This window comes from Bacillus rossius, chromosome 2 (assembly GCF_032445375.1).
Source record: "Bacillus rossius redtenbacheri isolate Brsri chromosome 2, Brsri_v3, whole genome shotgun sequence".
In the NCBI taxonomy this organism is placed as follows: domain Eukaryota; kingdom Metazoa; phylum Arthropoda; class Insecta; order Phasmatodea; family Bacillidae; genus Bacillus; species Bacillus rossius.
In genome coordinates this window covers 66,276,314-66,301,271 of record NC_086331.1, presented here as the reverse complement: position 1 = coordinate 66,301,271, position 24,958 = coordinate 66,276,314, and positions in this window count along the sequence as shown.

Genomic DNA, 24,958 nt, shown 5'->3' with positions numbered 1-24,958 from the left:
TCATCAGGAGCGAAAAACTCAGCAGTACTGACAAACTTGTCTGCAGGCAAGAACTCAGCGAGCGAAGCAAGACCCCGACTCATGAAACGGAACGTATCGACAAACTGAATGCTGAACTTATCATGCAACTTCTTGGAAAAAGTTATCAACTTCTCTTCCGAATTAGGAATGATGAAGATGTCTTTAGTGTCGTACCCCAACTTCCTGATAATGAAGTTCTGGTCGTACGCCAGGTTGTGGAAGAACACAATCATCTTTTTCGGTCTGCGCCTGAGAAGGTTGCAGTCATTACATGCAGGTCCAATAAATTCGCCGGTGAAGTGATTATGATCACGAACTTTCTTTACAACCCCTCCAAACTTTCCTCCACAGTAGCAACAACACCTTGCTTGCAGAAAAGCAGTGTTTTGTGCATGTGTGAGCGGAGTCATAGGAACAGAGGTAGAAAATATTTTCTGTACGTCATGTCCAATCTCCACAATGCGGGATATGAATTTATCTTCTGCATCACAACCGCGATACACTTCAGGCTGTGAAGGAAGTGAAGAAGTGAGGTGTACTGGAATCACGGAGTTATCTGCTTTCACGTAAATGCAGTAGCTGTACGCTTTATGCTTTTGATACTGCAGCATGTATGCTTCATCAGGATTCGGGTGACACATATGGATTTTCTCCAGAATAGCTTCAAAGTCGCAATATACCACGATGGGCATCTTATCTCTGTGATGGAAGTTTTTGAACTTCAAAACAGGAGGCAAACCATTTTCATCAACCTGGGGCATTTCCATCCTAACAGCAGCATGCTGTTTACAGAGCTCACTGTGTTTTTCCAAACACTGAAGACCAGTGAGCCCGCTAACCCTATCCTGATCATCATAATGCTTGAAGCATCTTTTGCAAACATGAATAGCCTCAGTGTGTGTAGTGATTTGGGACCGAACCAGAGCAGAAAAATTATTGATGTAGGCGAAATGGGACGAATTGTCATTGACCAAGAGCAGAAGATCGAAATGATGTTCTTTTTCTTCAGGAGCGACTCGTGCAGGAACAACATTCAGATTCTCGTCGATACTGTAAATGTTTATGGAGACTCCGTGGTTTTGATTTTCAAGCAGCGGTATTTGCTTGATTGGAGTAGGGGAGTCAATGTTGTTGAAGTTGAACTTCCCCTCCAAGTCATGGTAGCGCTGGTTGACACGTTCAGGATGCTCACCTTCCACGTACTTGACAAGAATTGACCACTTGAAGCACATGTGGTCTTCGAGGTTTTGCGGATTGATCACTGCGTATTTGTCTTTGATGGAAGTAGGTAATTCGATGTAGGAGCTGGCACGGAGTGGATCGAGCTTGTTTATTCTGAGTTGAAGTCGCTTAACGGCCGACAAAGTCCATCCGGACCCCTTACCCATGTAATCTTCCTCCTCCTTGCAGATCTTGGAGATGGACTCGGTAACTGCCTCCTCCACCTCATGAACTGCGTAGAGGGGAACATTCATGGTTTTGAAGGCCCTCTTGTCTTCATTGGCATCTACGGGTTTTTCGTAGTCGCACTCAAGTACGACATTAAACTTCAGTGGTCCATTCTCTTCAATCTCCTCAACAAGTTGGCTTATTATTTTTGCCTTGATGGAGTCCAGGTACGTACAAATGTCCTTGGCAGAACTTGACGTGTTTACAGAAACGTAAGTCTTCAAGTTGCCCTTGAATCCCACTTCGGCGGTGATGAAACCATGGGTATTGGCCAAACCCGCGCCGGTCACCACATTTGTTCGGCTGGTCGTTGGTTTAGGCAGTACTGCTGGCTTAACTGCTGCCATCCTCTGCTTCTTTGTTGGAGGCGGAGCAGGCCCCTTGCACACCTTAATGTGGGCTTTCAATTTGTCAGCCCTGGCGAACTCTTTAGCACAGTTCGGGCAGGAATGTGCTATGCGGTTAGGGTTAAGACCGCAAGCCGACTTCTCATGTAGTCTGGCGAAATCAGCACGGGTGAAGGCCTTATAGCAGAAGCTACACCGGGTGCCTGATGTCGTGGCGACAGCACCAGTACATGTTGACAGGTGCTGCTGCATCTTGTCGCTGCGTGCGACCATCTTACCACATAGGTGGCACTGCTGGTAGTCACGATGCTGGTTCTCGGCACACTGTCGCTCGTGCCGGTAGCGGTTCTTAGCTGCCGTGAAGGTAGCAGGGCAGAAACGACATTTCTGCGCGGTAAATGCCATCTCGACAATCGGTAGTCCGGTCTCAACGTACAGAACACGCGAAGGAAGCTCGACGTACGGAGAACTATAAAAAAAGAATTAAGAATACAATGTAGCTAGATGTTACATGAAAACAAACATATCCTCAAAACTCTAGCCCCAAGCTTACTAACCTAAACTGATAGCAATGTAACTAAATAAAAAAGTTACAAACATAACCTCAAAACTCTAGCCATCAAGCTTAATAACCTAACTTGATAGCAATGTTACTAAATAAAAAAGTTGCAAACATAACCTCAAAACTCCAGCCCTCAAGCTTACTAACCTAAACTGTTAGCAATGTTACTAAATAAAAAAAAGTTACAAACATAACCTCAAAGCTACTCCTTCATTCATGTACAATCCTAAAAATGGTACAATATTGAAAGTACTGATAAAAGTCAAAGCTGAAAAATATTCAATGTTAACTAAAAATGATTGATTACATAACCTCAAAACTACTCTAATGCACAACCCAAAAATGCTAGAATTTTAAAGTACTGTTAAAAGTTTAAGCTAAACAATTCCTGGTTACCCACACATAAGTGTACAGAGAAAAAACTAGTTAGCTGATAACCTACGAAAAAGCTGAGAAACATTCAATGTTAACGAAACATGTAGCATACCTCAGAAAACGATGAAGTGGAGCTGTAGAACACTAAGTAGCGTTGGCGGTATAAATCGTGGTAGCAGCGAAACTCACACACGAACTAGCTCACTCGAACTCCAAGAACACAATGAAGCTCCGACAGCTAATCCCGGCCTTTTATAGTCGCGGACCTGCTTGTTCTTGGAAAAACCATTAGGAACATAGTATTTTTACCGAACATACCAATAGGAATATAGTATGTGGAGGGGAAGTACCATTGTCTTCGGAAAAACCCAACATGACTCATGTGCAGGTTGTAGCAGGTCTGTGAGGGGTGGGAGGTAGAAATTTAGGTAATAACTTAACATAGGAAACCACTCTCGGGTAAAACCACTAATGACCTAGGTGATTAGAGATTAGGTCGCGAGGCACTTCATGCATCGTGACTCATCACTCAGGAATGTCGTCTCGCAGTGCCGAGGGGACCCGAACAATAGACTTGACGGTGCATGTCACAACAGATCCATTAGTCGCCCGACTTTGTGGCGCCATGAGGCGCTCAGGTAGCAGTCATGGTCTACCGCAACAGACTCGTTAAAGTGTCATTACGAAGCACTCAAGCTGAGTTCGAGGAACATACAGCTAAATATTCATTATAGATATGTAAGGAAATAAATAAAAAATAAATCGGGTAAGTTTAATACATTTATTAAAAGTAAGAACACATTACAAAACTAAAACATTAAAAATTTATTCTACATTTATTATGACCAACATTCGTTTAAAAATTTTTAGAATTTCATTGCGAACAATCAGTTCAACATCCACAGAATAACACATTTTGCTGATGTTCCAGGAACAAACCTGTTTTCACAACCATTTAAGGAAACTTTCCTTAAGCTATCTTTTCATTGGTCAAATAAAACATCTCCCTCTCTTCCCCTCATACAATGATGCTGCTTCACCATCACACTAAAATTCTGTAAGACCAAAAAATATATACTTCCCTTAAACCTTATGGTAGAAATTTCATCCTAGGATGCTACTACTGCATCTAGAAATTCAAATAATTATATTATCTCATACAGGTTTTATTTACATGTTAGACTTAACCATCCTACCACACACACGCACACACTTACACACACATGCGTGCGCATGCATACACTGAGATGAAATACATACTTGCCCACATAATGTACTTTTATTTACAAAGGCAACATATTAAAACACATAATATTTAAATTTTGTGTAGATTGGATGGTACCAGAAACCATACTGCAAAACGAGCGGACAACACTTGAGTCTTTACTATGATTGGGCTGACGGATTGCCTCTGAACGCCCTTGTTACCTTCAACGACTCAGAATTAATACTTTCATCCATCAAAAAACAACAACAGTTTTACTAAGCAAACATACACCCCACACCCCTCAAAAAATTGTTATTACACAAGGCATTATTTTCATGGCAGGAGACCGCACATACGAAGTGCGCAGCTTCAGGTTAGAAATATTGATTGAAATAACTGCTAAAGATGCTAATTTGTTTATGAAAAAACTGCACATGAAATACAGACACTTAGTTATTTACATACACATACATACATACATACACCCTGCATGGCTTCAGAAGGAAGTACGATATTTTGAAAACCACTCAAGACTTACATCTGTTTATGAAAAGGAGCTAAAAATTAAAATTTGTCAAAGTTAATTTTAGATATGAAACATCATGTGCAAGTCCTTGCATGCGAGAACATTTTATTATGTAATTATCTTCATTTCTCCCAAACCATAGGTCTGATGTCTGGATACCACACAAATCTCATACTTAACATATGCACTACGAGATGACTGCACGCCAGTCCAAGCCCCCTGCGCTTAGAGACAAAACTGCACTAGAAGCGTTAGCAAGCATTGCAATTATCTCGCTTCACTAACGCAGATTCACCTCTGACTAGGTGGACCTCCTGAAACAGTAAACATAGGACAGTGAAACACATTAAAATAATGCATTTAATAATAATTGAATAATATAAAACACTGCATATTTCTCTAAAATCACCACGCAACTGACAGCCCTTTAAATCACAATTCTGCGAATGCTATCACAGAATGCTATATTTAGAAAGAAAGGATCATTCATTCCTTCATTATGGAACACAGTAATACATCACATGAAGAGAAACAAAAAAGGAACACACTTCGTTCTTAGACTCGTGCCGCCTCCTTGACAGAGAGAAAAGATTTTACACATAAAATAGTATATATTTCTTTTCCAGCGATGAAGCTGTACTAATATCACCTTGACAAGCTTAGATTATCTAGGGAGAGACAAAGTAAATTAATTAACAAAAAAAAAGTCGACTAAAATCATTTACAAACAATATACTTAATATTTCTTCGATTACATATTTTTCTCAATTTAATAAATGAGTGAACACAAAAATTTGCTTAAATCACTATTTATCAATTTTAAACTCTCATGTACATCAGGAAAAAATATATTGTATCAGACATTATTAGTTGTAATGTAAAAAATTCAAAACAGTTTCTTTGTGGGATGTGGAATGCTCACTCACGATCGAAAAAAGGAGGTGCTTCGCTGTAACTCAAGGGGAGGGGGAAACCATCTTGAAAGTTGTCGTTTCTCATATATTTGGATATATAGTAATCAAGCAAGTAATAACATTTGGTGGTATAATCTCTGGCTGATTAAAGTTTATTTGTTAACATGAATTCACAAATTAAACGAATCTCTGAGTACATTTGCTTATCTTTTATAGAAAAAAAATGCACAGATTGATTGTATTATCATGAATAACCAGGAGCACACTAAAAAAAACCAACGAAATTCTCGCCAATAATAACCAACAGCACACGAACAATAGAAAAAAAAATATTTTCTCAGTAATAACATGCAGCATGCGGAGAAAATCACCAAAATATTGTCAAGAATATCCATCAGTACATGTAGAATACCAATAAAGTCTTGACATGAAAAAGGCTGAAGTGCACGGAGAAAATCATCAAATTCTTGTCAGGTAAAAAAAGCAGTACATGAAAAAAAAAAAAACAACAAAATTCTAACACAGTAAAGTTGAAGCACATGTAGAAATCTATCGAAATTTTATGTGAAAAAATAGGAGCACTCAGAGAAAATCATCAGGGAGAAGATGTCGTTTAAAAACATCATAAATTATCAATGTTGCTTAAGCAACATGAGAGTTCTAGCACAAGTCAGCTTGTGAACTCTTTGATTAAGCAACATGAGTGTTCTGGCACAAGTCAGCTTGTGAACTCTTTGATTAAGCAACATGAGAGTTCTGGCATAAGTCAGCTTGTGAACTCTTTGATTAAGCAACATGAGAGTTCTGGCACAATTCAGTTTGTTCTAGAACTCTCATGTCGCTTAAGCAACATTGATAATTTATGATGTTTTTAAACGACATCTTCTCCCTGATGATTTTCTCTGAGTGCTCCTATTTTTTCACATAAAATTTCGATAGATTTCTACATGTGCTTCAACTTTACTGTGTTAGAATTTTGTTTTTTTTTTTTCATGTACTGCTTTTTTTACCTGACAAGAATTTGATGATTTTCTCCGTGCACTTCAGCCTTTTTCATGTCAAGACTTTATTGGTATTCTACATGTACTGATGGATATTCTTGACAATATTTTGGTGATTTTCTCCGCATGCTGCATGTTATTACTGAGAAAATATTTTTTTTTCTATTGTTCGTGTGCTTTTGGTTATTATTGGCGAGAATTTCGTTGGTTTTTTTTAGTGTGCTCCTGGTTATTCATGATAATACAATCAATCTGTGCATTTTTTTTTCTATAAAAGATAAGCAATTGTACTCAGAGATTCGTTTAATTTGTGAATTCATGTTAACAAATAAACTTTAATCAGCCAGAGATTATACCACCAAATGTTATTACTTGCTTGATTACTATATATCTAAATATATGAGAAACGACAACTTTCAAGATGGTTTCCCCCTCCCCTTGAGTTACAGCGAAGCACCTCCTTTTTTCGATCGTGAGTGAGCATTCCACATCCCACAAAGAAACTGATTGAATTTTTTACATTACAACTAATAATGTCTGATACTATATATTTTTTCCTGATGTACATGAGAGTTTAAAATTGATAAAAAGTGATTTAAGCAAATTTTTGTGTTCACTCATTTATTAAATTGAGAAAAATATGTAATCGAAGAAATATTAAGTATATTGTTTGTAAATGATTTTAGTCGACTTTTTTTTTGTTAATTAATTTACTTTGTCTCTCCCTAGATAATCTAAGCTTGTCAAGGTGATATTAGTACAGCTTCATCGCTGGAAAAGAAATATATACTATTTTATGTGTAAAATCTTTTCTCTCTGTCAAGGAGGCGGCACGAGTCTAAGAACGAAGTGTGTTCCTTTTTTGTTTCTCTTCATGTGATGTATTACTGTGTTCCATAATGAAGGAATGAATGATCCTTTCTTTCTAAATATAGCATTCTGTGATAGCACTCGCAGAATTGTGATTTAAAGGGCTGTCAGTTGCGTGGTGATTTTAGAGAAATATGCAGTGTTTTATATTATTCAATTATTATTAAATGCATTATTTTAATGTGTTTCACTGTCCTATGTTTACTGTTTCAGGAGGTCCACCTAGTCAGAGGTGAATCTGCGTTAGTAAAGCGAGATAATTGCAATGCTTGCTAACGCTTCTAGTGCAGTTTTGTCTCTAAGCGCAGGGGGCTTGGACTGGCGTGCAGTCATCTCGTAGTGCATATGTTAAGTATGAGATTTGTGTGGTATCCAGACATCAGACCTATGGTTTGTGAGAAATGAAGATAATTACATAATAAAATGTTCTCGCATGCAAGGACTTGGACATGATGTTTCATCTCTGAAATTAACTTTGATAAATTTTAATTTTTAGCTCCTTTTCATAAACAGATGAAAGTCTTGAGTGGTTTTCAAAATATCGTACTTCCTTCTGAAGCCATGCAGGGTGTATGTATGTATGTATGTGTATGTAAATAACTAAGTGTCTGTATTTCATGTGCAGTTTTTTCATAAACAAATTAGCATCTTTAGCAGTTATTTCAATCAATATTTCTAACCTGAAGCTGCGCACTTCGTATGTGCGGTCTCCTGCCATGAAAATAATGCCTTGTGTAATAACAATTTTTTGAGGGGTGTGGGGTGTATGTTTGCTTAGTAAAACTGTTGTTGTTTTTTGATGGATGAAAGTATTAATTCTGAGTCGTTGAAGGTAACAAGGGCGTTCAGAGGCAATCCGTCAGCCCAATCATAGTAAAGACTCAAGTGTTGTCCGCTCGTTTTGCAGTATGGTTTCTGGTACCATCCAATCTACACAAAATTTAAATATTATGTGTTTTAATATGTTGCCTTTGTAAATAAAAGTACATTATGTGGGCAAGTATGTATTTCATCTCAGTGTATGCATGCGCACGCATGTGTGTGTAAGTGTGTGCGTGTGTGTGGTAGGATGGTTAAGTCTAACATGTAAATAAAACCTGTATGAGATAATATAATTATTTGAATTTCTAGATGCAGTAGTAGCATCCTAGGATGAAATTTCTACCATAAGGTTTAAGGGAAGTATATATTTTTTGGTCTTACAGAATTTTAGTGTGATGGTGAAGCAGCATCATTGTATGAGGGGAAGAGAGGGAGATGTTTTATTTGACCAATGAAAAGATAGCTTAAGGAAAGTTTCCTTAAATGGTTGTGAAAACAGGTTTGTTCCTGGAACATCAGCAAAATGTGTTATTCTGTGGATGTTGAACTGATTGTTCGCAATGAAATTCTAAAAATTTTTAAACGAATGTTGGTCATAATAAATGTAGAATAAATTTTTAATGTTTTAGTTTTGTAATGTGTTCTTACTTTTAATAAATGTATTAAACTTACCCGATTTATTTTTTATTTATTTCCTTACATATCTATAATGAATATTTAGCTGTATGTTCCTCGAACTCAGCTTGAGTGCTTCGTAATGACACTTTAACGAGTCTGTTGCGGTAGACCATGACTGCTACCTGAGCGCCTCATGGCGCCACAAAGTCGGGCGACTAATGGATCTGTTGTGACATGCACCGTCAAGTCTATTGTTCGGGTCCCCTCGGCACTGCGAGACGACATTCCTGAGTGATGAGTCACGATGCATGAAGTGCCTCGCGACCTAATCTCTAATCACCTAGGTCATTAGTGGTTTTACCCGAGAGTGGTTTCCTATGTTAAGTTATTACCTACATTTCTACCTCCCACCCCTCACAGACCTGCTACAACCTGCACATGAGTCATGTTGGGTTTTTCCGAAGACAATGGTACTTCCCCTCCACATACTATATTCCTATTGGTATGTTCGGTAAAAATACTATGTTCCTAATGGTTTTTCCAAGAACAAGCAGGTCCGCGACTATAAAAGGCCGGGATTAGCTGTCGGAGCTTCATTGTGTTCTTGGAGTTCGAGTGAGCTAGTTCGTGTGTGAGTTTCGCTGCTACCACGATTTATACCGCCAACGCTACTTAGTGTTCTACAGCTCTACTTTATCGTTTTCTGAGGTATGCTACATGTTTCGTTAACATTGAATGTTTCTCAGCTTTTTCGTAGGTTATCAGCTAACTAGTTTTTTCTCTGTACACTTATGTGTGGGTAACCAGGAATTGTTTAGCTTAAACTTTTAACAGTACTTTAAAATTCTAGCATTTTTGGGTTGTGCATTAGAGTAGTTTTGAGGTTATGTAATCAATCATTTTTAGTTAACATTGAATATTTTTCAGCTTTGACTTTTATCAGTACTTTAAATATTGTACCATTTTTAGGATTGTACATGAATGAAGGAGTAGCTTTGAGGTTATGTTTGTAACTTTTATTTAGTAACATTGCTAACAGTTTAGGTTAGTATGCTTGAGGGCTGGAGTTTTGAGGTTATGTTTGCAACTTTTTTATTTAGTAACATTGCTATCAAGTTAGGTTATTAAGCTTGATGGCTAGAGTTTTGAGGTTATGTTTGTAACTTTTTTATTTAGTTACATTGCTATCAGTTTAGGTTAGTAAGCTTGGGGCTAGAGTTTTGAGGATATGTTTGTTTTCATGTAACATCTAGCTACATTGTATTCTTAATTCTTTTTTTATATTTCTCCGTACGTCGAGCTTCCTTCGCGTGTTCCGTACGTTGAGACCGGACTACCGATTGTCGAGATGGCATTTACCGCGCAGAAATGTCGTTTCTGCCCTGCTACCTTCACGGCAGCTAAGAACCGCTACCGGCACGAGCGACAGTGTGCCAAGAACCAGCATCGTGACTACCAGCAGTGCCACCTATGTGGTAAGATGGTCGCACGCAGCGACAAGATGCAGCAGCACCTGTCAACATGTACTGGTGCTGTCGCCACGACATCAGGCACCCGGTGTAGCTTCTGCTATAAGGCCTTCACCCGTGCTGATGTCGCCAGACTACATGAGAAGTCGGCTTGCGGTCTTAACCCTAACCGCATAGCACATTTCTGCCCGAACTGTGCTAAAGAGTTCGCCAGGGCTGACAAATTGAAAGCCCACATTAAGGTGTGCAAGGGGCCTGCTCCGCCTCCAACAAAGAAGCAGAGGATGGCAGCAGTTAAGCCAGCAGTACTGCCTAAACCATCGACCAGCCGAACAAAGGTGGTGACCGGCGGGGGTTTGGCCAATACCCATGGCTTCATCACCGCCGAAGTGGGATTCAAGGGCAACTTGAAGACTTACGTTTCTGTAAACACGTCAAGTTCTGCCAAGGACATTTGTACGTACCTGGACTCCATCAAGGCAAAAATAATAAGCCAACTTGTTGAGGAGATTGAAGAGAATGGACCACTGAAGTTTAATGTCGTACTTGAGTGCGACTACGAAAAACCCGTAGATGCCAATGAAGACAAGAGGGCCTTCAAAACCATGAATGTTCCCCTCTACGCAGTTCATGAGGTGGAGGAGGCAGTTACCGAGTCCATCTCCAAGATCTGCAAGGAGGAGGAAGATTACATGGGTAAGGGGTCCGGATGGACTTTGTCGGCCGTTAAGCGACTTCAACTCAGAATAAACAAGCTCGATCCACTCCGTGCCAGCTCCTACATCGAATTACCTACTTCCATCAAAGACAAATACGCAGTGATCAATCCGCAAAACCTCGAAGACCACATGTGCTTCAAGTGGTCAATTCTTGTCAAGTACGTGGAAGGTGAGCATCCTGAACGTGTCAACCAGCGCTACCATGACTTGGAGGGGAAGTTCAACTTCAACAACATTGACTCCCCTACTCCAATCAAGCAAATACCGCTGTTTGAAAATCAAAACCACGGAGTCTCCATCAACATTTACAGTATCGACGAGAATCTGAATGTTGTTCCTGCACGAGTCGCTCCTGAAGAAAAAGAACTTCATTTCGATCTTCTGCTCTTGGTCAATGACAATTCGTCCCATTTCGCCTACATCAATAATTTTTCTTCTCTGGTTCGGTCCCAAATCACTACACACACTGAGGCTATTCATGTTTGCAAAAGATGCTTCAAGCATTATGATGATCAGGATAGGTTAGCGGGCTCACTGGTCTTCAGTGTTTGGAAAAACACAGTGAGCTCTGTAAACAGCATGCTGCTGTTAGGATGGAAATGCCCCAGGTTGATGAAAATGGTTTGCCTCCTGTTTTGAAGTTCAAAAACTTCCATCACAGTGATAGGATGCCCATCGTGGTATATTGCGACTTTGAAGCTATTCTGGAGAAAATCCATATGTGTCACCCGAATCCTGATGAAGCATACATGCTGCAGTATCAAAAGCATAAAGCGTACAGCTACTGCATTTACGTGAAAGCAGATAACTCCGTGATTCCAGTACACCTCACTTCTTCAACTCCTTCACAGCCTGAAGTGTATCGCGGTTGTGATGCAGAAGATAAATTCATATCCCGCATTGTGGAGATTGGACATGACGTACAGAAAATATTTTCTACCTCTGTTCCTATGACTCCGCTCACACATGCACAAAACACTGCTTTTCTGCAAGCAAGGTGTTGTTGCTACTGTGGAGGAAAGTTTGAAGGGGTCGTAAAGAAAGTTCGTGATCATAATCACTTCACCGGCGAATTTATTGGACCTGCATGTAATGACTGCAACCTTCTCAGGCGCAGACCGAAAAAGATGATTGTGTTCTTCCACAACCTGGCGTACGACCAGAACTTCATTATCAGGAAGTTGGGGTACGACACTAAAGACATCTTCATCATTCCTAATTCGGAAGAGAAGTTGATAACTTTTTCCAAGAAGTTGCATGATAAGTTCAGCATTCAGTTTGTCGATACGTTCCGTTTCATGAGTCGGGGTCTTGCTTCGCTCGCTGAGTTCTTGCCTGCAGACAAGTTTGTCAGTACTGCTGAGTTTTTCGCTCCTGATGAGTTGGAGTTGGTTACTCGCAAGGGAGTCTTCCCCTACGACTTCGTTGATTCTTTTGCTCGACTAGACGATACTAGTCTTCCATCTATCGATGAGTTCTTTAATATTCTGACTGATTCTGGTATTTCCAAGGCGGATTACTCTCACGCACAAAATGTCTGGGACAAGTTTCAGTGTGCTACTTTGGGGGAGTACGCTGACTTGTACCTAAAGACGGATGTCCTGATTTTGGCGGACGTATTCGAGAATTTTCGCAGTCTTTGCTTGGAGACGTACAGTCTAGACCCGTCACACTACATTTCCTGTCCTGGGTTCGCTTTCGATGCGATGTTTCGCACCACAGGAGTACAACTCGAGCTTCTGACAGATTACGATATGTACATGTTTGTGGAAGCAGGTATTCGTGGGGGTGTAGCGCAAAGCATCAAACGTCATTGTGTGGGTAACAACAAATACATTCCTGAGACACATGATGTGTCCAAGCCATCCACATATCTACAGTACATTGATGCAAATAATTTGTACGGGTGGGCGATGTCGCTGCCGCTTCCAATTCGACATTTCAAATGGTCAGACACATCTATTGATGTCATGACTATTCCAGAAAATTCTCCTATCGGGTACATTATCGAATGTGACGTGGAGTACCCTACTGAACTCCACGAAAGTCACAAAGACCTTCCGTTTCTCCCCATCAATCAATGTCCGCCTGGCTCCAAACAATCAAAGCTCATGACAACACTAGAAATTAAGGAACATTACATTGTACACTACAGAAACCTCCAGCAAGCAGTATCACATGGGTTGATAGTTACTAAGGTACACAGAGTCCTCCAGTTTGAGCAGTCGGCGTGGTTGGAGCCATACATTAAGCTCAACACCAATAAGCGCAAGGCTGCAGCCAACGAATTCGAGAAGGAGTTCTTTAAGCTCGCTGTAAACAGTACTTTCGGGAAACTGATGGAGAACAAGAGGCGGAGGCTCAAAATGGAGTTGGTTCAAGAAACTGGTGTGTCGTCCATCCTTCAAGGACCGCACAATGTATGAACCGAACTTGACTCTAGTCCACCTGAACCATGAGACCATAATTTTCGATAAGCCAATCTATGCCGGACTCGCAGTACTTGATCTCTCAAAAACACTCTTGTACGACTTCCATTACAGCACAATGAAACCCAGATATTCAGAAAACATTCATCTGGCATACATGGACACCGATAGTTTCGTATACGAGATACAAACCGATGATTTCTACCATGACCTCAAAGCCGACCCTACACTCATGGAGAAGTTCGACACCAGCTGCTACCCTTCCGACCACCCTTGCTTCTCCCCCATCAACAAAAAGGTTGTCGGAAAGTTTAAGGATGAGTGTGGGGGGAAAGTGATGAGTGAGTTTGTCGGTCTGCGGGCCAAACTGTATGCATACAAGTGTGGTGACAAAGTTGAGAAGAAGGCCAAGGGTATCCAGCGGTGCGTGGTCAAAAACCGCATAACATTCAGTGACTACCTGGATGCCCTGCATGATCACCACACACGACGGGTAGCAGTTAGGGCCATACGCTCGAGGCAGCACGTGCTCTATAGTGAGAGCACAAATAAGCTGGCCATAACGTGGGAGGATGATAAGCGTCGAATATGTGAGGATGGAATCCATACGGTTCCCCACGGCTATGTTGGAGATGAATTATCTGTTGTATAGTTCCAGTCTTTTTGTTGTAAACAGTTTTCGTTTTTGTATTTAGTTTCTGTTTTGTCGTGTATAGTTTTTCGTTTTTTGTTGAATAGTTTCTGTTTTTTTTTTATAGCTTCGTTTGACTAGTATATTTTTCTCTCCTTGAGGATTTTGTTTTGTACAATATATTTCTTTAATTCAGTAAATATAATTTTACCTATATATCGCTTTTTTTTAATTCATGCCCTATATTCCTCAAGGTACTTATACTTAATTTGATATCGTAAAATGATCATGTAATTAGACACAAACACCTAAGATATCTGCTTCCATGCAGCTTTTAAATACGAGAACGCAAACACGAACTCTAAGAAATGATATTATACACAAACACCTAAATATCTGCTTCCATGCAGTTTTAAACACGAATACACAAACATTAATTTATTTAGTATGTTTGCATGTATGATAGGACTATGAAAAAAATTCTGGTCCTGAATGAGATACTACCGTGGTATACATTTGTCTTCCATAAAATTTAATTTATTTTATATTAAATTTATTTCTGTAAAATTATTAGCATTCGCAACGATGAGCTGGTTAATTTAATATATAATAATATATATTATTATAAATATTATGACTTTAGGAAAAAAATTGAAGATTTTTTGTCTATAAGGCTCATATTAGCTCTGTCACGGGTTAGAAACTCGACCGTAAACATACATACACTGAGGTACTTTAGGATGGTTATGACGACATCTTGATTTCATCCGATGTCGGACTCTCATTAACAAGATGGCTGCCTCCAGCAGACAACAATGGTATATATTTTTTATTTTAATAATAAATTATTTTAAAGAATGCGGTGTAACGAAAAATCGTAACAGTTATGAGTGGGGTGTTCGATGACGATGTCATTGTAACAGAGGAGTGGGGTGCTAGATTGTGTATTCATAATGTAGAGGAGTGGGGTGTTCGATGCGTAGGTTTTTTTAATTAAAATTTTATTAAATAAAATATTTTTAAAATTTTGATTATTTAATTTTTTATAAATTTGAAATTTTTTTCTTTAAAGTCGGATAATAAATAAAGATCTTCAAGATGGCGGACGAAACTCAAAATGGCGGAATGATCTAGAAAACAAAATGGAGTAATGTTCTAGAAAAACAAAATGGCCTTCAATTCAAATGTCAAGGTCAAATCCAAGATGGCCGCCGGAAGTGATGTAATCCATGATGGCCGTCGGAAGTGATGTAATCCAAGATGGCCGCCGGAAGTGACGTAATCCAAGATGGCCGCCGTGGCTCCCCGGCTCCCCCACCCCCCACCCCTGTCCCCATACATACTATAATTACCTACTCATGTGTGTTCTTTTTGATGCGTGTGTGTCCATTGTGTGTCGAGTGTGTGACCTTTATATGAGTGTGTTTAGCGTGAGTTTTTTTAGTTGAATGTTTATTTAGTGTGTGAGTAGTATATGAATGGGGCTACTGGGAAAAGGTTCAGGGTGTGGATTGGGATTGTCGGTCCGCCATCTTGGAATGTGACGTCACGGTGGCCATCTTGGATGAGCGTGACCTTGACCTTTGACCTTGACCTCCATAATATGCCAAAACTGTCCCAAATTTGCCCAAAAATCCTCAAAATTCGCCAAAATTTCCATATTTGGAAAGAATCCCGCCAAAAATTCTCAAAAAAATTCCACAATTCAAAAATTAGGATTTCTAAATTCTCAAAATACTTTTTGCCTTAGAAAGAATTCGAAGTCCTAAAAGCGGCTTAAATGTCCTTAACTCAAGCTGCCATTAAGCCTCTATCAGGTCATGACCTTGAAAATTAGGATGCAATGGCAGCCATTTTGAATTATGACGTCACCATTGCAATTATCTTTACGGCCGCCACCTTGAAAATCCGTAATTTTTATATTAGAAAAACAGGAAAATTTTTAAAAATCATTAAAAAAATTATTACATAGAATTGAATAATTAAAATTAAATTAAATATTACTTAAAAACCACTGTAGCACTTATCGTTATGGTAGCCATATTGTATCCTATTAATGTTGCATGTTTCGATACGTCCCACCATCTTGGTAGAGTACGATGCCATCCTTACACTTAACGTTACGACCGCTATATTGGATCCTATTAATGTTGCAATTATCTTTACGACCGCCATCTTGAAAATCCGTAATTTTTATGCTATAAATGCGGGAAAAATTTCAAAATTCATTAAATAAATTTGTAATCAACATGCCGATTGATTAATTCGATTCCTGTCCTTGGTTATAAACCGCTAAGAGCAAAAAACAACAAATCCTTTCTTCACAGAAGCCACCTACAGACTGATCTACCGACACCAATACCAAGGTATATATATATCGTCAGCTGGTATGACGACATGTCCGCCAACTTGTCTTCATCTGCTGGTGACCACTATCTTGTTTACGTCTGCTAGAGTGTGCGGATACCATGTTAGTATAATTGTATGTTCACCATACTTTTGTCCTCAACTGTTGGAATTGAACTTTGACCTTGACCTTGAAATATGACCTTTAAAATTGACCTTGACCTTGAAAATTGGCCTTGACTTTGAAATTTGACTTTTACCTTGACGACCATCATGGATCCGGCATTTTGCGTTCAGTAAATGCTACCAGGAGCTACCACCTGCTAGAGGTCATTGCCACCATCTGGTTTTCATCTGCTGGAGGACACCATCTTTTGCGTCTACTCTCCTTATATAGTACATTACCATCATACTTGTCTATGTTTTACCCGCTAGAGTGCAGTTATAATTTATTATTACTGAGGTGCCTGCCATCTTGAAATTTTGGCGCCATCTTGGAATCGTGTAATTATATAGCTATAAATTCGGGAAAAATCCAAAATTCATCAAAAAAATTTACTCATTAAAGTAATGATAAATTAGATCGTCTAAGGTCCTTGGTACTATCCTGGATGATGCAAAAATTAAACAGAACAACAATTTAACATAATAGTGACAGGTTCGAGCAATAAAACACCACAAGATCTTTCACAAACCTAATATTTATTACATAATATATATTTTACTACACGAACACTTGCGAAAGCTAGCAATATTATAAACATTTAAATGACTAATTATTAGCTCCAATCGGTTTATACTAGACAGAGACCAACCAGATCCTTTACAGACATAGTCCTCCTCTTCTTGACAGAGTTTATGGATACCGTGTTTAACAGTTTGCTTCACATCGTTAGAACTGTAAATTACTGCAGCCGATGTCTTGAATGCACACTTCTTCATTTTGTCATCGAACGGATATGACTTTCCATATGTACAGTCCAACCACAAGTTATACTTCAAAGGTCTGTTTGTTCTAACGACATCAGTAAGCTGATTGATTATGTACTTTCTGATGTTATCAAGAAAATTACAAATGTCCTTCAACTACACTAAACGTATTTAGATAATAGTAGTCTTTCAACGTTCCACGAAATGCAGACTGCACCAAGTAGAAGCCATTATCGTTTACTTGTAATGCACCGAACACAGATTTGGCAAAAAATACTAATGCACTCTAGCAGGAAAAAAATTAAACGATTATTGCGTCAGTACACTCCAGTAGACGACGTGAAATAAGCACTCCTAGTAGCAAGTACTGAAAATAAATATGGCTGCCACTAACAAACAAAAACCAGATAGCTTGTGAACTTCTCATTGTTGAGCAAAGATAGAGTTCTAGATCAAGCCAGAATCATTTTTTGTATTTTTTGTAATTTTTTTATTTTAAATTTTATTTTTTTTAAAATTTCATTTTATCAAAGAAAATGTGTGGCTGTTTTCTCCGTGTGCTCCCGATAATTCTTGCCAATATTATGTCGGTTTTCTCCGTGTGCTCCTGATTATACTTGTCAATATTATGATGGTATTTCTCCATGTGCTCCTGATTATTCTTGTCAATAATATGATGGTTTTTCTCGGTGTGCTTGTGATCATTCCTATGGTTTCTCCAAGTGCTTCTGGTTATTTCTGAGAAACCGATCTCTCCACGAAGGAGTTTTACTCTTTAAAAAAAAAAAGCATTTTTTTCAAAGTTACATTTAATTAGTGAATTTCTGCTACTAAATCGACACTTGCAATATTTTTATAAGATGGAAATAAAAAAAATACTATTACTCAGTCTAGTAATATGCTCTGAGAAATCTGAGAATCACTAACTGGAAGAACAAACTTCCTTCTCCTTGGAGTCTAGCGAATGTCGACCCTATATTGCGATCGTTAGTGAGCATCCTGCATCCCGCATGAAATAAATAATATTTACCTGGAAGCAACACGTGGTGTCATCTGTTGTAGAAAAGCAGCACTACTTTCAACAAGTACCTTTGCATGAGATAACTTAACTCTCCCTGACGAAATATTAAAAAAAATATATTTAGTAATGGATCGAATTGGAAACTGTCAGTTTGTATCTAACATTAGTCACAGTAACTAATATGAATCCTAAGTCGCTGACTGTCACTGTATCGAAATTACACAGGTGTAAGTTTTGCAGCAAAGAATTTATCTTGGGAAAGAATGGAAGACAACACGAGAAGAATGACTGTGTTAAAAATCCACTACGCAAAATGATAAGTTATGTTTGATGTGGCAAGTCGTTTACGCGGAGAGAGAGCTTAAAAAGACATGATAGAACTTGTAACGCCAAGCCTGCGTACAAGCTGGAGGACAACGATGGATCTACAAGACTAAGGAAGAGAGATCTGCATTACGACAATAATTTTCCTTGTCTTGGGAGAGATTATGTTCGTGGCTCTTCCGATCTCGACGAAGAACTTAAATTGAAGTATGATGATTTATGGGAGAATGAAGACAATGGAAGAATCCTCAACGTGAAAAGTGAGAATACATTCCAGCCGAATTCAAGTATATCTTTCCTACTTTGTAAAAATGATGGACTCCTAAAAAGGAAGCATGAAGACGATAAAGACACTTCGACATCATCGATATCGAATTCATACGGTAATCTGGGTAAAGAAATGTCCTCTACAGTGATTGTTACAGTGACTCTGAGGCTGTTGACAAAGGCGTAGACTGTGATGAAGCACCTAAAGCTGACAAGATCGAAGAATGTGGCGGTGTCCTGAGACCGAAACGATGGAAACGTCGTGATATATTAAATAAATATGATCAAGCTTGTGATGATCACTGTCTCGATAATGAAAGTTACCCTGAGGTTGGTGTTAAAACGGAAGACACCAGAGATCATAATATTTATAATAAACAAGCAAGCAAGTAAGATGGTGGTAGAAGAGATTGATTACACATCATGGAAAGATCCAAACATATTGGTTGACCGGCTAAGACTTCTACATGGCTCGCTTTGTGCAGGAAACTATTCGTGCATCAAAGAAATATCCTTCATACTCAAAGAACTGAGGAAAGCTGGCTACATACAATAATGGCTTGTTTTACTTGCATTTGTATAATGTAAAGAAATATAATAAATAATATCAATTATAAAAATTTAATGTTTTTATTTCTTGTATTCTGATTTCTTACTAAGACATAGTTCTCGTAACTTGTGCTTCCAAATGTGCTTCCTTTTCGTTGATGGTGCTACCTTTTCGTTGCCGGTGCTTCCAAATGTGCTGCCTTTTCGTTGATGGTGCTGCCTTTTCGTTGGCGGTGCTTCCAAATGTGCTTCCTTTTCGTTGACGGTGATTCCAAAATGTGCTTCCTTTTTGTTAACGGTGCTTCCAAATGTGCTGCCTTTTCGTTGATGGTGCTGCCTTTTCGTTGCCGGTGCTTCCAAATGAGCTGCCTTTTCGTTGACGGTGCTTCCTTTTTATTGATGGTGCTTCCAAATGTGCTGCCTTTTCGTTGACGGTGCTTCCTTTTTGTTGACGGTGCTTCCAAAATGTGCTTCCTTTTTGTTGACGGTGCTTCCAAATGTGCTGCTTTTTCGTTGATGGTGCTTCTATTTTAAATGTCGCTTTCACTCGTGCATTGTAGTAAATGGTTCTTGATTTGACTATCGAATTATTCCATCCGGTGCATGTATATAAGCGAGTCCTAGACAGCAGGTCGATCAGTTTGTTACTGTCGTCGACGGTGTAAGGATCACCTACTTTGTTTCGCCTGGCGCATAAGTCGCGTAATTACTTGTTCTTGCTAACTCGATAGCATCTTTACCGACTTTAACGATGAACTCGATGGACGTTGTACTATCGTCTACGGGAACCTTGACGACAGCTACGATGGAGAAGGAGCAGATCCTATTGGCAACGTCGACGTCAACACTGGAGGAGACTTCAACAGTCACGATACCACCAGCAGAAGAGACTTTAATGCCGGTAGTGTTGGCTGTACAGGAAACCTCGACGAACGCTGTTTCTCACTCGATGGTGACTTCAATAGATGGTGATTCGACAACAAACAACGAACATCGGTGCCGTTACTGCGACAAGATTTTCTCAAACAACAGCAATGCTCGACGACACGAGAAGAGGGAATGTGCTAAGAATCCACCTCGCAACATGTTTGGTTGTGAGAAATGTCAAAAGCAGTTTTCCAGAAAAGATAATATGAAAACGCACATGAAGACATGTAAAGGTCCTGCTGTGTGGCAGAAAGTAAAGGTTTCTATACAACAACGATGCATTGATGTTCATTAGAGTATGCCTGGAAATGGTACAACTGTAGCAACGACAGTATCTGGCTCAGGTGTGAAAGGCTTGTCTTAATCACTATGGTATCCTTGCAGCTACTGTAATACGTCGTTCGCATTTCCCATGATGCACGAAGACATGAGCGGAGCAAATGCAAGTAGAATCCTTCTCGCGTGAAGTTTCGATGTGACGAGTGTCAGAAATGGTTTACTCGAATTGACAGTTTGCGGCATCGTGCGATAAAATGTAAAGGTGAAGTCTGTGCGCCTACTGCTGAACTACCTGTAGAAAGTTCGACTCCTCGGTTTAGATTGGTGACTCGTGAGCGTACAAGCAAAAAGCAGATGTGCAGCAACCGATTGCTATGACGTCTGAACATGAAAATAAACCTGAGACTGTGTTCGGTTCATTACAAGTAAACGATAATGGCTTCTACTTGCCACAGTCTGTATTTCGTGGAGCGTTGAAAGACTGCTTTTTATCCAAGTACGATAAGTTAGTCGAAGGACATTTGTACTTTTCTTGATGATATCAGACAGGACATGATCAATCAGCTTACTGATGACGTAGCAACAAACGGACCTTTGAAATATTACTTGTGGTTGGACTGTAGGTATATATGGAAAGCCATTTCCGTTCGATGACAAAGTGTGCATTCAAGACATCGGCTGCAGTAATTTAGAGTTCTAACGATGTGAAGCAAACTGTTAAAAAACGGTATCCAGAAACTCTGTCAAGAAGAGGAGGACTATGTCTGTAAAGGTTCTGGCTGGACTCTGTCTAGTATAAACCGGTTGGAGCTATGAATTAGTCATTTCGCGCCTATGCAAACCTAAATGTTTATAAGATTGCTGGCTTTCAAAGTGTTCGTGTAGTAAAATATATATTATGTAATAAATATAGTGTTTGTGAAAGAACTTGTGGTGTTTTATTTACGAACCTGTCATTTTTGAGGTATTTTTACATAAATATTATTTTTTTGTATCGTCCAGGGATCGAGCCAAGTTTCGAATAAGTCATTACCTTAATGAGTGAATTTTTTGATGGATTTTGGGATTTTTCCCGAATTTCTAGCATTGAAATTACAGATTTTCAAGATGGCGGTCGTAACAAAAAGTGCAACGGTGTTTTTTTTAAATATGTTTATAATTTAATTCGATTGATTAATTTTTTTGATGATTTTTATAAATTTTCCCGATTTTATAACATAATTATTACGGATTTTCAAGATGGCGGACATGACGTCATACTACTTGATTATATATATGCTATTAACAAAGTGGTCGGGGTCAGTCTGCCAGCAGCCACCACGGGCTAGAAGGATCGGTCATCTTTTTAATTTTTGCCCTCACCGGGTTCGAACCGAGGACTCCGAGCTCCGTGCCGTAAAATGTATGTTTTTTTTTAATTTTTTTATTAAAATTTTATTAATTTTTTTTTATAAATTTAACATTTTTTTTTCATTATAATCGGATAATAAATAAAGATTTTCGAGATGGCGGCCGTAACGGAAATTGCAACGGTGACGTCATAATCCAAGATGGCGGTCATAGTATCCTTATTCCTAGAAATGTTTTACCGGAGGCTTTAGACATGGATGCTTAAGCCGTTTGTAGGATTTTGGGTATTTTCTAGGGCAAAACGACTTTTCAGGTTTTCGAAATCATAATTTTTGAATTGTGGAATTTTTTGAGATTTTTTGGCGGAATTGTTTCCACAAAAATGAACATTTTGAAGAATGTTTAGGAATTTTGGGCAAATTTTGCCCAATTTGGACTACTTTTGGCGATTTTCGAGGGTCAAATTTCAAGGTCAAGGTCAAAGGTCAAGGTCACAACCATCCAAGATGGCCGCCGTGACCTCACAACCAATATGGTGGTCGGCACCACAGGCACCACACCCTGGACCCTGTTTCAGTAGCCCCTTTTCTATACTACTGAGCTGGCTTATTTACATTGTTTACTGGCAGTAATTTTCAAATCATGCGAAGGGCATCGCAACAGGAATATACAAAAAAAATTATAATGAGATGGTGGGTGCCTCCGTAATAACAAATGAATATTACACTCTAGGGGATAAAAAAATTAATTAATATGGTGGTAGCGCACTCTAGTAGATGAAAACATGATGGTGGCCTCCAGCAGACGAAAAAAAGATGGCGTAAATAATTTAATACTAGCTATAATAATACCTTGGCATTAGTGGTGGGAGGTCAGTCGGTCAGTGGCATCCATGAAGGAAGGATCTAAAGTAATTTTTTATTTATTTTGGACCTTACCAGGTTCGAACCAAGGTTGTAAGTGCGTGTTTTAAGTATTATTTTATTAAAATTTTATTAGTTCAAATTTTTTTATGAATTTTAAATTTTTTCCCAAATTTCTAGCATAATACTTACGGATTTTTGAGATGGCAGACATGACATCATACTAGCTGTCGGTACATACCTTGCCTTAGTGGTGGAAGGTCAATCTGCCCGTGGCTTCCACGGAAAAAGGACCTTTCGCCATTTTTTTTTTTTAATTTTTCCTACACGGGTTTGAAGCATGGACGTAAGTGCGTGTTTTAATTAATATTTTATTTTAATTAGATTAATTATTTTTTAAAAAAATTTAGAATTTTTTTCATTAGAATCGAATAATAAATCAAGATTTTCAAGATGGTTGCCGTAACGGAAATTGCAACGGTGACGTCAATATAAAAGATGTCAGAAGCTTATCGCAGGCTGGAGATGCGGAATTTAAGCCTCATTACGGATATTTTAAGCCGTTGGCTTTTTTAAGGACTAAAAGCAAGAAATTTTCCCTCAAAACGGGAATTTTTCCCGCGAAATCTGGAAGTGCTTTATTTACAAATTTTGTTTAGATTATTTGGCGGAAATGTTTTCCAAAAAACTGGAAATTTTGGCGGATTTTAGTGAATTTTGGGCAAATTTTGAAGGTCAAGGTCATTCAATATGGCCACTGTGACGTCACAATCCAAGATGGTGGTCTGCTCCTCGGCTCCACAGCCTGAAGACTGGTGCCGGACATACATTTACACACTACTGTAATCTAATTGTGTTACAGAGTCTCGCAAGTGTTTGTAGTTATTATCACAATAATTTACAGCTCGAAAATATTTGGTGAGGAAATAGTGAGTCAAAAACAAACGCAAGAGAGTTATCCAGGGAAATGCCTTGCCTAATAGTAATGACAAAGAAGTGGAATGACCCACTCGACAGTGAGATCGAACCTCCTGCAGGCGGCAGGCGCTGCTCGCGCGCCAGGTAGGGTCCCTGCTCGGCCAGGGAGCGATAGGCACCCCCTCCCCCCCCCCCCCCCCCCCCCAGGGAAAGGGAACGCACCATTAAAAGATAAACCATGTGGGGTGCGGGTTTTCTATAGGGTGTGGGGAGGGTGCGGGAGTATCTGTGCGGCGCCAATGACGCGCGCAAGCATGCCGCGCTGCATTGTGGGCGCACAGGAGAATTATGAGCGGGGCTGTCGCGTCGACCGAGACTCCCCCCTCCCTACGTCAAACACAATACGTTACCCAGAGCTCTCGCTCCGAGCTCCTCCGTATCAGCGGAACCTTTTTTTATTCCGAGTGCCATTTGTTTTTCAACCTATTTTAAATATCGTCTAAAATGTACGCGGCGACCCATTTCCATACCTACTGCGCTCACTTAACTTCCCATTTCGTGTGTACTCCGACCCCATCTCCCTTCATGACCAATCCTCCAAGGAGGTTACCAGCAGACTGACCTCCCACCATTTACATTTAAGAATATATTACAGCAGCTAGTATGACGTATTGCCCGCCATCTTGGATCCGCCAACTTGTTTCGTCTGCTGGAGGCCACAATCTTAGATTATGACAGAACAGCTTTTATCATATTTTCGTCTGCTAGAGGCTGCCGTCTTGGATGGTGACATCATAGCCGCCATATTTATTTTCAGTACATGCTACTTGGAGTGCTACTGTCACGTAATGCACTCATCGTCTGCTTGAGGACACTATCGCCATCTTGTTTTCAAAACTCATTACTAGGAACACTAATGTCACATAGCCGCCATCTTGATGGCCACCATTTGGACATCTGAATTATTAAGCTAGAAATTCAGACCTTTATGTGAATAAATAACAACATTCCATCAATTTTTTTTTATTAATTTAGATTTTTTCTGACTGCAGTACTCAACTGACTAACAGCAAGTAGACATTTTAATGCCTGAATGTAAGCAAATTATAGTTGGTTAGTTGACATATTTTAGTGGTGATGGGCTGAGAGTAACCAAGTAGACTGATAAATGTTTTTAAGAGCCGAATGTAGATTATGTAAGGGTCATGTATGTATATATATATA